At 32.7% G+C, this 14,624-nt stretch overlaps 1 non-coding gene across 1 annotated transcript; it reads left to right on the forward strand.

The window, feature by feature from the left end:
• Positions 1 to 13,468: 13,468 nt before the first annotated feature.
• LOC128032222 (small nucleolar RNA R71) lies at positions 13,469 to 13,575 on the forward strand. Its single transcript, XR_008188350.1, has one exon. It is a non-coding gene; the product is annotated as a small nucleolar RNA R71 (small nucleolar RNA).
• The last annotated feature ends 1,049 nt before the right edge of the window (positions 13,576 to 14,624 follow it).

The following is a 14,624-nucleotide window of genomic DNA, read 5'->3' on the forward strand; positions in this document are numbered from 1 at the left end:
TTACTTAGTAATCACATAATCGTTTAATCATATACCATATTATGCATAATCATGTTTATTAATAATTTGGCACTTGAGTTATGAAACATTAAAGTGGACTCTATCACCACACAACCAATACAAGGATCTCTAACATACCAAATGATTCATATAGTCAAACATATCCCAAAACGTGAAGCATATAGCTAGCACTATCCGACATATAAAACATATCCTAGTGAATGGAGCTTAGCCCGCATTCCTGTATCTCTCCATATTTGTCCGGGCCTTAAGTCCCCCAAAACACAACACATATGGGTGAGAGTACTCACAATCCTATGGCATGTCAACTATATCCAACGGTCTCAAAGATCACAAGGCCAAAATATTCGTTATTAAACACACATATTACTTACCGATTTTTGTTCATTGTCGCTGCACATTTGTATCATGAACACAACATTGTCACTGCCATTTTCATGAATAACATGCCCACATTTACACTTTCACAACAGTCATCACATGTATATCTCATATGTCATAGCATCACATCTTAGTTCTCATTTTCACAAGCACACAAACACATATATCACAACTTAAACATGGGTATGAGAAAACTTATACTTTAAATTTAGAGTAGGGGTTTAGGCTACTTTTAAATTCCCAAATTTACGCAATGAATCGTGTCTAAAAGTAATGATTCCAAACACTCACCAATTACACTTTCGTTGAGACGTAGAAAGCTCAAACTAGCCTTTCTTTAACTCGTAGAAGGTCCTAACAAATTCAAAGATTCAACCAAATAAATCACACAACAAAATAATCAACATTCAGCCAAAGACTTTCCTAAATCAATCAAAAACACAAGTCTAAGCTAAATCCTCTTGTAACGAAACCTTCAACATAGAAAACTTGAATTTCAATTATCTTAATCTACACTTAATCTTTTTGCCTAAAACAAATTTCGTTAATCTAATTATCCATCTACAACAGACTCTCAACCTCTAAACTATGTAAAACTACCCAATTCATGGTATCGACATTTTTCAACATGTTATGGCAATTTTCACGAAAATTTATTAAATTCTTAGAATCTTTAAGAAACTTCAACGTAAGTTTAGAAACCTTTTAATATCATCAAAACTAATTTAAAAACACTTTAAAACCATGTTTTTACCCAAAATCCTGAAATCCACCATTAACAACCCAATTTTTTCTTTATTCAAAACATGCAATTTAACGGCTAAAAACTCAATTTAAAAGATCAAATAACATAAAAAACTATTAAGGAATCGAATCGTACCTTCGATGAAAGAAAAATAGAGGTTTATTTAAAATTCTGGAAAACCCACAACTTGAGAGATGAGAAAAATCAATGGTGCTTTGGGTGTTTTTTTTTTAAATTCTATAGAGTTTTAGGGCTTGGGTGATGATAGAAATCAAAAGGAATTAAGTTTGCAAAATAAAATTGAGTGATTGGGGTGTAGGGAGAGCAAGGGACAGAAAAAACAAAATAGAGGGGAAGAAACTAATGTGAAACCTGTAGGTGGGGAATGATATTAGGTTGAATTTTAAAATTTGGTTTAACTGCCTCTTAAACACTCAAAATTTAGACCCTTTTACAAATTAGTCCCTATTTCAAAATTAAAGGTCTTTAAAACTCATTTTCAGAAATTGATTTAATTTTCTGAAAGACATAATTGAAAATTTTCTGGTTTACCATTCTATGAAATTCTCAAGCACACTAGAGCTAAAATTCCCATTTTACCCTCGAAACTTCTAGGCCCAATTTTGGGGTGTGACACACTATGTATTAAAAAAGGACCTAATTTACCACAACGAATTGTGGCAGATCACTAGACCTTCGGATTAAAATCTAGTTTCACATATATTCATTAGGGCACTTCTATTTCCTATTCCTTTCAAAATTTCATAATAGTTTTGCATTTTATTGAATTCGATCCCTAATGTATAAAACTAGCAATTAGACTTTACAATTAAGTCATTTCTTAAATTAAGCTTAATTTCTAGCAATTTAACACCTAAATCATTCAATTCTCAACAATGACATCTTATAAAAAGTTCACCAATTGATAAATTTGATCATTGGGTTAGCTTAATAATAGAAACAAGATGGGAAATAAGAAATGAATATTATTTCTTATATATTTACAATTGTGATACAACACCTATATATAGGTAATAAAAACCCAACAATCTTGGAGTAATTTAATCATTTCCTAATTTATACAATTTATTTATTCTATAATTACAATAATCTTACAGCTAGCATATCTTAAATTAATCTACTTTCCTTTTTAACACTCCCCTTCAAGCTGGTTTAAAAATATCTTCCATTGCCAGCTTGCTAATTAAGTGATCAAATTGCTTCTTGTGCATTCCTTTTGTAAGTATGTCAGCGATCTGTTTAGTCGTTGGTACATATGACATACAAATCAGTCCTTTTTCAAGTTTTTCTTTGATAAAATGCTTATGAATTTCTACATGTTTCTTCGATCATGAAGAACAGGGTTGTGAGCAATTGCAATTGCTCACAAATACCATGGGCAACTGCTCTAAATTAAACTTTGGCACTACTTCTAGCTACCACATTTTGATTTTTACTTCTCCGAGTGATTAAATTTCCCCCAATGAAAGTATAATAACCTGATGTAGACTTTTTATCAATAATACTTCCAGCCCAATCTGCATCAGTGTAGACTTCAACCAACAAATGGTCATGCATTTTAAACAACAACCCCTTACTAGGAGTCCCCTTTAGATATCTTAGAATTCTTTATACAACTTCAAGATGATTTTGTCCTAAATGCATGATCTGACTTACTTTACTTATAGCAAATGTAATATCTAGACGTGTATGAGATAAGTAAAGTAACCTTCCAATGATTCTTTAAAACTTGTCAACGTTCACCACATTTTCACCTTTGGCATGATCCAATTTCAAGTTGGGTTCACATGGGGTTTCAACTGCTTTACATCCAAGCAAACTTGTCCCCTTAAGCAAGTCTAGAATATATTTGCATTAAAAAACAAAAATACCTTCTTTAGATAGAGAGAACTCCATCCCAAGAAAATATTTGAGTGCTCTTAGGTATTTTATCTCAAATTGTATAGCCAATCCTTTCTTTAACTTCTGTAGTTCAATATGATCATCACCATTCAAGATTATGTAATCCACATACACAATCAAAATAGTTATTTTTTCTATATTTGAATGCTTGTAAAACATGGTATGATTTGCTTGACTTTGACAATAACGAATAGCTTTTACCGTCCTTCACAATCATTCAAACTTAGCTCCAGGTGATTCTTTGATCCCATATAAAGACTTTTTTAACCTACAAACTTTATTTTTTCCTGACCCTTTGTCAAAACCCAAAGGTAAACTCATGAAGACTTCTCCTTCTAAATCCCCATTTAGAAAAGCATTCTTAATATCCAATTGGTGTAAAAGGCAATTTTGATTCACAACCAAGGACAATAAAACTTGAATTGAATTAAGTTTCGCAACAGGAGCAAAATTTTCTTAATAATCAATGCCAAAGGTTTGGTTGAACCCTTTAGCAACGAGCCTTGTCTTATACCTTTCTCTATTTCCATCAGCATTGCAATTTACGTTGAATACCCATTTACATCTCACAATTTGTTTATCTTTGGGTAAATTTACTATCTCCCAAGTATCGTTCTTCTCAAAGCATTCATTTCCTCCATAACTGATAACTTCCAATTCGAGTCATCTAAAGCCTCTTGAATAGTTCTCGGAACAAACACGTCTTCCAATTTACTAACAAATGCTCTATGATGAGTTGAAAGCCTATGGTAGGATAAATAATTACTAATAGGATGTTGGGTACATGTTCAATTTCCCTTTCTAAGGGCTATAGGGATGTTAAAATCAAAAGGTTTGTTGGAAATAGATGAATCAGAATTAGAGACAAAAACATAAAAAATAGGATCGAGATTACCAGAATCAGGTGTAGAACGTTCCCTCAAGGATTTTGAATGGTTTTGTGGTAGAGTGATCAGTAACTCATTACCCTTTTTTTAGTCTTTTTTTCATGAATAAACCAAGAGCTCAGGTTTAGGACTGATTTTGTCCTTTTGTAGTATTTCTCCCCCTGTTTGTGATACATGTAATAGATTAAGATGTTCCTTATACCTAACATCTTGAGTTACTTGTTCTAGATATGATGACGAATCATTAAAAATAGGATTTGAAAAGAGTGTAAAATTTTATCGAAAATTTTTCATTTCTCTTTCTTGTTGCCACTACAAAAATTTTGTACGAAAATAAGGCTAGTTTTCAGAGAATGTGACATCCATGCTTATAATTTTAGTTGCTGGATTGTAACACTTATAACCTTTCTTATTCAGAGCATACCCAATGAAAACACATTTTTGTGTTCTTGGATCAAGTTTACAATGAAACTTGTTAGGTATGTGAACAAAAACAGTGCACCCACAAATTTTTAATGGAAAATCTGAATAGATTCTACACTCAGGAAAATAAGCTTTTAAAATGACCTACAGGTGCGACACATTTGAAAACATGAGTAGGTAACCTATTGGTAAGATATGATGCAGTCAAAATAACTTCTCCCTACAAATATTTTGGAACGTGTGTAGAAAACATAATGGCATGAGCCACTTCAAGTAAATGTTTAATTTTTTCCTTTATGCAATTTCATTCTGTTGAGGAGTATCATGATAAAAAAGTTCCCAAAAAATCATTGAAATATTTAGTTCCATTATTAGAACGAAGAATGCTTATTGTAGACTAAAATTGGTTTTTAACCATTTTATAGAATTCTTAAAACATGTTCTTTACTTCTGATTTTTCATGCATCAAGTAGACCCAACATAGACGAGTATGATTGTGACGCATAAGTTTGTGCAAGTATACATAGTTGTTATTAAGTAATAAGTAAGTATAAGAGTTATTGTATCCACATGGACTGTATTTGTTAATCAAATTATTACAAAATTAAATATTACAAGTTCAGTAAGAAAACACAATAATTTTATTGTGATGGATAAAATTAATATTAACAAAATGCAAATAAATTAATCTAAGCAATGAATGAGATGAGATGGTTTAGCAACAAATTCATAAGTTTAACAAACAATAACATGAATATGCTAGAACGAGTACAACATTTAACTCAATTTATCTTTCATCATGTTTAACAATGTTCCTGAAAATATTCCATGACAACTCGATCTTTCATTAACTTGAAACCTAATATAAGTTCTTTCGAAATGTAATACTTAGAAAAACATGCATATTTCCATGACCATATATAACTAAGGGTTTCTTAGAATTTATGTGAAGTAACAAGGACGGATAAGGTTTGAAACAATTTAATCACACAAGTTTAAAAGTTATGCAAGGTAATAGAACTCTCACAGAGTTATTATGAACCTTTAATTTAATCGGATCAGGATCTATATTAAGCATGTACCTTTCAATTATTGCGTCCATTAATCGCCATCTGGTCAGGATTGATTAACTAATTCTAATGTATTCAATCACATTTTAATGAATGAAATACATACATGATTATAATTAAAATTATGAACGATTGAGGCACAAAACATCATAAACATGAATCAAATGAATTTTATCAAATTAATGCAATCATTCTAGCTAAAAAAATTAAGTTATCCTTGTTAATGGAAAATCATCAAAACAAATTGCAAATATGTTGAATGAAAAAGACAACAATAAAGATTAGGAAAGAAGAAATCTTGATGATTTTGGGAATTTCTCCCAAAAACCAATCGTGTGGCTTCCTCCAATGCTCTGTTGCAACTTGCTTCTCGAGGTAGCCGACCAAGAGAGGATTTTCTAAAGGAAAATTCTAGCTAAGGGAGAGGGGGAAATGGATGTTTTATGCGTGAAAGAGAGAGAAGAAAGATGAGAGAAATGTAGTGAAATGAGGGATGAGGGATGAGGGTGAAGGATGAGATTAGCGAGGGGTGAAGGGTGGTATTTATAGTGCATGGAGGGCATGGCTGGCCATGAATTGTTGGATGCATGGTTAGGAAGTTATTGATTTGTTGATCAATTCTCCCCTGATTCATGGAATGGATTAGACGGTTTTGGTGGTGAAAGTTGGGGGATAATTTGTGATCTTTTTGCAAGCATAAGGGCCTCGATTTAATTATCCCAGAATAAGATTTCTAGGCTGCTATTATTTCTTGCCGAATTTGGGCTTCTCTACCCCTAGATGGACAGTTTTGTGACCCAATTTAAGACACACTTCTATTTCTTTTCAGCAACCAACTTCAACTGTGTCAAGTTAAAATTGCTGAACCCAATCATGCTCTAGCCATCCATATGACTTGTTCATGTGTGATATTTAATTTTCTCTCATGTTTAGGGGTGAGCAAAACTTTATTTAACTAAAAAAAATAAAAAAAAGCTCAAATTTTGACGATTTATTTGAGTCAATCGTGTAATTCGAGTCAACTCAATTTTGTTTTTGAATTTTTAGCTCGAGTCGAGTTTAATTTTCGAATTTGAAAAATTCAAATAAACCGAATATCAAACTATAATGTTTTACTTTTTTACCCCAAACCCTCAAACATTTTTACTTTCCCCCTAATACTTTTACTCCCTTCCACTTTCCCCCTAAAATTTTACACCCCTCCTATCCCAACTCCTATCTACCCTAAACCCATTTCCCCCCCACATATTTTTTTTGAATATCTTCTCCCCATTTACTTTGCCCCAAAAATTTTACTCCCCCAACCCTCAAAACTTTTTATTTTCCTGAAAATAAAAAATCATCCAAAAAAATAAGATATCATCCAAAAAAATCCCTAAATCTAAATAGTAATAATTTTATTTATATCTAATATTTATATTATTAAATTAAATTTCACATTTTGTACTATTTATATTATTGAATTTTTCAATCATATTAAATTTTATAAATTTATGTTAAAATTGAATTATTAATGATGTCATAAAATATTTGTGTTAAAATTTTATTTTGGTATCAATTTCACATTTTATATTTAAGATAACTTTTATAAAAAATAACATTTTTATATTTAATATATTTTATTTTAAAAATACATAGTGACAAAAATCATAAAATAATTGAAGCAACTAAGAAGCAAAGAAGTTAACCCGTATATTAATAAATAAATTATGAAGAGATGAAAGTTAATAACAAATTTGATTACAGTGGGCAAATTTAATTACGGTGGGTGACAGTGGTTACAAGAGCCAAAAGTTATTTTTTTAATTTAACTCGAACAACTATATTCGATTCGAATTCCATCTCACTGACTCAATTCAAGAAAGTTTCAAATCAAGTTAGGATGATAAAATCAGATTCCTCAACTCGATTAACTCAAAATTTTTTCATTCAATTCGATCGAATGCTCACCCCTACCCATGTTAGTCAATTCCATGGTCCCACTATAATATATTAAGCACTTTATTAAACATGTAACAATATAACTTAATTCTATGCAAAAGTAACTTTAAAAATTAATAAAATTACAAACTTGCTAAAATTATGCTCAATGTCTTAATAAGAATTAAATTCATATAATTTACTAATAATATACTCGAAATTTTCTCAAATATTAAGTAAAAAGATGCTAATCAAGTCTACATAATTTAGACTTGTCACACCCCTAAACTTAATTCATTGCTTGTCCCTAGTAATGTTTCATGCAAAGCATTAATTTTGATAAGGCAATCTTGTAATATGTTTAAGTATAATCAACTTTTGCACATAATCATACATCAACAAAGTTATGCTCACAAACTCTTTTTGTTGATAAATTTCTCATATGCAAACATTACTTCAAGATTTTATACTAAGTGCGAGAAAATGCTAATATAAGTCATACAGTGCAAGCTTTTTAAGGTCATATATAACATTCACCATTCAACAAAGTTTCCCTATCAATTGAAACAAAACAATCATAAGGTTTAATTAGCGGTCCTCATATGTGGAACTTAGCAATTTCTCTCCAGTAATGTATTCGGCATAATTATCAAAATCAATAGGTTTTTTTATAGGGTTGTAATGGGGCTAGGCTTAAGGTAGAGATAAAGAAAAGTGGATTATTAGGTTCAATAATCTTAACCCAAACTTTGTCTTGGATCTTTTCGAGGTACATCCTTCCTACTAATGAGTTTTACCACCCCCAAACTTAATTTGAAACTTATGATCGACAATACTTCTCAATATTTGAGTATTCATTTCACTCTTTTTGCTCGACATTTGAATAAATATTTTTATCTTTTTTTTAAAAAAAAAAGAACATGTACATCTTTCTAAACTTTTCCTCAAATTTTGATCACCAAGACAAGTATAGTTAAGATTGGTGTAAAAATAGGATAAAACTTAAAAAGATGGTAATATGGCTTATGATGCAGGTGAATATCAATAAAATAGGCTTAAAGGCTCAAACTAAGGTTTCAAGAGTTAAATTCATATGCTAGGCTTGAAAGGTTCAAACGATCCAAAGAAAATATGTCTATATCATGTTTAGATTTTTATGCCTCCTAAGATTTCTTCTTAAGAAAGTTACTAAGTTAATTCTAAAGACTTAAACCTTCATGCATGTCTATTTCCAAGGAAATTAAGTTTCATGGAAAAGACTACATAAGACCTAAGAACATACAAGCATTCCATAACTTAAGATAACATAAAAAAACTTAGAAAAAATCATAAATCATGCTTGTATTTCAACTAACTTATGAACAAAAATTCTCTGAACATCATTTTATTTCAGCATACTTATGTGTAACATTGAAACATATTTAAGAAAAATTAAAATTTATGCAAATATTGCCCTACCCCTTCCTTAAAAACAAGAAATGTCCCCATTGTGCAAACAAAGTAATGAATGAGAACTGAACACTAGGTAGGATTGCAAGAAAAGAGAGGTGAGTGATGAAGATTGCTTAAGTACCAAGTCTTTCTTAACAATCCTTGACATTTTCATTCACATTACTACATTAGTTTTCTTTCTATTAGAGAAGAGGCATTGAGCTTAATTTATTCATGTTTGTAGTTTCCTGCTTTTTGTGTGAAATCAAAATACTAACTAAGAAAATAAAAATATAAATGCCTAAAACTAAATACTAAGAAAAATAAATTCCCCTCTTTAATTTCATATAATCTTCCATGCCTTTTTTCTTTGTTTTCTTGATCTCACTTGATCCCACAAGCTGTTCTTGCCATGTCTCAAAGATATGATCTGGAAACTAGGGAACAAAACAATTAAATATATTTTTAAAAGTATTTCATATGGAATCGTCTCTAATTTTTGCATATCTCCAATAAGCTTATTTTTGGTTGTGCATGAATTTCCATATATCCATCATAATTGAAAATTTTGATTTCTTCATAGTGTTTGAAGAAGTGGGCATTGTAATGGTCAACTCAGGATTAACACTCGGCTCTATTAGTTAAAAAAACATTCGGTTCCACCCTCAGTTCAGGTCAGTTTGGTTCCTTCTCAAATTTCTACTTCTTTAGGTTCATGTACCGAGTCAGCTTCCGGTTCAGATTTGGTTGACGACTCATCAAATTCTGGTTCGTTTGGTTTATTTGGCTCGATCTAGTTCAATAGATCAACTTTTTCCACTAACCTCTCAAGATCATTTCTTGTTATGCAACCTTGAATATATCAGCCCTTTAGGTTTGCTTTTGATTTAACTTGGGCCCTCAAGAAAAGTGAAGCAATCAATGTTGAAAAATAAGCAGTTCTTGTATTTTTCCTAGCACAATCTTGAATTTCTTTGAGAATAATTTTCCCAACATTGATAGACCTTTCTGTCATAATTGCATACAACAAAAGCATTCGTTCCATCGAGATGGTGGAATTATGTGACATAGGCATGAATCTATATCGAACAAAGTAGAACCATACCTTAACCACTGGGTTAAAATACTCCCTTCGGTAAGAATGACTTTCTTACTTCCTTATAATCCATTAGGATTTCAGATTTGTAACAACATTAAGTACTTGTTGAAGAAAATCGTAATTGATATTCGTCATCATGGCAAAGTAATCATCTTCTTCAACATCAAACAGATTAAACAATTCATTAATGGTTTTAGAAGTAAAGGGTACCTTTTTTACGGACAAGAACCTCATTAGCATCTGGCGTGGTCAAATTGGCATAGAATTCTCGCACTAATTCCTCTTCAAGCAATGATCGTGCATCATAGAATTGATTCCAATTTAAGGCATCAATATTTTTTCAAATTGAAAAAGGCATAATCATCTTCTCATTGTTCTTTAAATTGAAACTTTTTTCCATCATCATGGATTGATTTTTGAAGATGGAATCAAATATTTCCCTCACTTCTTTATCTTGAATCACAGTTGCATTTTTGGTAGAGGTTTTTGAAGATCTAGTTCTTTTACGAGACAAGTTAACTTTTCTCGAAAGGAAAGAAGGCTTTCAACTTTTTAAGGTGAGGTTGTGGTAGCAATGAAGTTACGGTGGCGATGTGACGGCGGTTGTTGCTACAGCAGAAAAGGTTCTTCGGCGAAGGGCTTGCAGCGGCACTAGTAGGGGTATGCGACAATAAAGAAAAATTGGAGAGAAGTTTTTGGGACTTGAAGTTGACGGCTAGGAGAAGAAAATTATGTAGGTTTAGGGTGAAAGCTAATTGTTTCGGTGTTAAGGGGTTTATAAAGTGATGGATTATGGCAAAATTTTAGCTAAAATACTGACTTGGGTGGAAAGGTATGAAAGGAGTATAAGTGGGTATTTTCCTTCTCTTCACTGTTTTGGGCCTTGAGCCCACACTATAATTATTTTCTATACTGAAGAATTAAATTGAACCCAAAAAATAAATCGATTAGTACTTGGGCCAACTTGACCCTCTTATTAAACACAAATTAATAAAATATAATCGGAAATTAAAATGAAAATGAAAATTTTCTTTTAGGCTACTTAAGAAAATTTCTTCTCAAAAGGTTACGTCAAATTAAATTTCTATGAAAGGTTGGAGGGGTCACAAATGGTCTCGCTTAAATTTCAATCTCCTTAGATAGAATTAATTTAATGTACTAATTTAAGAAAAAAAAATTCTAAGCATGGTATTTATTCAAATGAGAGAAAAAAACTGAAAATAAATTAATGACAGAGAGGGTGGAAAGAATTCCCTCAATGTTAATGATGATTGTCACCGACAAAGGCAATGCCAAACTATCATTTACCATACCAATCATATCCATCAAGAAAAAAGAGATAATGTTGCCCAACAATTATACTCAATATTTGATCAAATAATAGAAGTGAGATATGGTCTTTTTTTTTTGTTTTGCTCAACTTTCTATCATTCACACAAATTTGTCTACCCGTGATCGTCCGTAATGAAATCAACTAATTATCTGTTATGCCTTCTTTCTTTGGTACAGGTCCCATCCACTGAATGTCTCAATGGGATAAATGATCCTTGCTTTTTTCCATTGAGATTAAGGTTTCCCATGGTCAAATACTCGAGACTGGATCAAACTCTTTTGTCCTTAGATAGAACTCTTTTCAGTATCTAATGACCTTTTCAAAACCGTTAAGTCTAACTCGAGTGGCTCCTCTTTTGATGGGTTAAGTTGCTTGTACTCATGTGATGATAGCTCTAACGACTCAAACTAAACTTTTGAACTAAATCCTTTCGAGATAGCTTTCAAACATGTATCATTGTCATATTGATATGAAGAGTCAGATGAAATACCTTCCAATGGATCACTGTATTCTAATTTTACAGGAGCCAGCGGATCTTCCTTGGAAACAACAGAACAATCTCTAACCTCATTAGGAGATCTTATGGACTTAAGTACATTAAAGGTCACCTATTCATCATGAACTTGCATGGTGTGTTCACCTTTCTGTACTTCGATTATCGTCTTGTCGGTTGCCAAGAAAGGCCTTCCTAAGATGATTGATACTTTTTTATCTGCTTTAAAATCTAATATAATAAAGTTAGCAGGAAATATGAATTTATCAACACGTACCAAGACATCCTCAATCTTTCCTTCTGGGTATTCCAAAGATCGATCCACTAGTTGGAGTGTAACTACAGTCAGACTGGACTTACCAATACCTAATTGTCTAAACACAGACGTAGGTATCAAGTTGATACTCGACCCCAAATTGCACAAAGTCTTACCATAATAGGATTCTTCAATATTGCAAGGTATGGTGAAACTTCCTGAATCCTTCAACTTAGGAGGTAACTTGTTCTGAAAAATATGCTACATTTTGTACCTAGGGCTACAGTTTCAAATTCCCCAAGCCTTCTCTTCTTAGACAAAAATTCCTTCATAGCTTTCGCATAGTTCGACATTTTCTCCAAAGCTTCCACCAACAGAATGTTGATACGTAGTTGTTTCAGCATATCCAAAATTCTACTAAATTGAGTATCTTGTTGTTTCTTATATTGCTAGAGTCTTTGGGGATATGAAGGCTGTGGAACTTTAGCTTGGACTGGATGGGTCTTTTGAGGTAATGTCTCTATATCTGACATAGATTTTAGATTATCAGAATTTACAAGTTTAGATTTTACCTCTTCAAAATCTGCAGCATCTGGTTTTTCTAGGGTAAGAATTTCTATTGTTGGTTAATTTTCCTTTTCCTTGGCAAGCTCTTCTTCAACCACAACTTCCTTGGGCTCCAAAGTCCTTCCACTTCGTAAAGCAATTCTCTTGCAATGTTCCTTACCCACTCTCCTTGGATCTTTCGTGTCACTTGGCAAGAAACCTTGCGATCTTTTATGAAGTTCTATAGCTAAGTGACCCATTTGGGTTTCCAAAATTTTCAGTGTTGCTGCTTAACTTTCAATTAAGGCGTCATTCTTTACCATGTACACCTTCAACAAATTCTCTAAAGGATTATATGATTCAACTTCTGGTGGGTTCTAAACTTTTTTTATTGAATCCAAGAGGTTGATTTTCTCTATGTTGCATGTAGTTGTTGTTTGATCCTCCTCCTTGGTTACTCTAAAAGAAGTTTGGATGGTTTCGCCATGAAGTATTATAGAAGTTGGACCGTGGTCCTTCTCCACTTTTATTTTGGTGTTGATTCCTTACATAATAAACAGACTTAGGATTTAATGGACAATTCTCAAAAGAATGACCATCCCCACAATATACACAATAAACAACACCAAAGTGACTCGGTGGCTGAGCTGCAACATGATTAAAACCATTAGTAGTAAATTGTTTCAACATTGAAGAGATAGAAGATACTTGAGCTGAGAGTGAAGTAAGGGCATTTACTTCATGCATTGTGACTACTCGTCTTCCTGAAGCTACTTAATTTGTCGACCACTAGTAGTTGTTACTTATTATTCTCTCAATGATCTTGTATGCCTCATTAGAAGACTTGGACAAGAGAGAACCATTCGCAAAAGCATCTACCAATAACCTTATATGTGCGTTGAGACCATTATAAAATGTCTCCAATTGGATGCAATGTGGAATCCCGTGGTGAGGGCACCTACGAAGTCACTCCTTGAATCTTTCTCATGCCTTGTATAGGGATTCATCATCCATTTGTTGAAAAGTGGTGATCTCATTCTACAACTTAACATTTTTTCTAGGTGGGAAATATTTTACCAAAGAGCGTTCAACTAATTCTTGCCAAGTAAATATTGAATGTGGTGGGAAGGAATTAAGCCATGCTCGTGCTCGAACTCGCAACGAATACAAAAACAACTTCAATCTTAATGCATCTTTAATTACAATGGCTATCTTAAAGGAATCGCTCACCTCCATGAATAGTTGAAGGTGAAGGTGTGGATCTTTTGTGGGCATTCAACTAAATTAGCCCATTGTCTGAAGCATTTGAAACATCATGGGCTTCAATTAAAATTGTGGTGCCTAGATCTTCGTTCTCTTAATTCCCGGATTTAGTTTATTAAAAGGGGGCACAACGTACTACCTTATAGCTCGATCCTTATCATCAGCAATTAAGGATTGCATTATGAACATTAGCGGCTCCATTCCCTTGAACATCATTTTTAATTTCAAGGTCCATATCTGCGACTTGTCTTTAGGGTAATATTTCTCGTCTTCTTTATCAAAATGTTTGTTCGATTTCAGGTTCTACAGGAAGTAAATCGATGATTCAATTTATGCTTATAAACACCTGAAAATAAATCACAAAAAATAAAGAATCAAGAATAAAAATTAATCTAGCTCGATCCGTATCCGTCGTTGGATTAAGGTTACGAAGCATTACTATACAATTGGAACATTTAAACTTAATTTTATTCAATAACATAAACATATCATAAACCAATCATACACATACATATTGTCCCTAAATTGAGCCCTGGAGGCCCTAAAAACACCTTAGAAATGATTCGGGACCAATTTGAAATCATTTGGAAAGTCTAGGAAAAAGTCAAAAAATTTGGACATAGGGGTCACACGGCCGTATGCCTTACACGGCTGAGACACACGCCCGTGTCTCAGGCCGTCTAACCTTTGAACTAAGGACACACGGCCATGTTCCAGCACATCTCCTCACCCGTGTAACTTTCTAAGCAGGGTCACACGCCTGTATGCCAGGCCGTGTGGTAGGTCGTGTAACTCACTGACTTGCATACAAAGGAACTCTCAGATGACACACG

The sequence above is a fragment of the Gossypium raimondii genome, chromosome 8 (genome assembly GCF_025698545.1).
Source record: "Gossypium raimondii isolate GPD5lz chromosome 8, ASM2569854v1, whole genome shotgun sequence".
NCBI lineage: Eukaryota > Viridiplantae > Streptophyta > Magnoliopsida > Malvales > Malvaceae > Gossypium > Gossypium raimondii.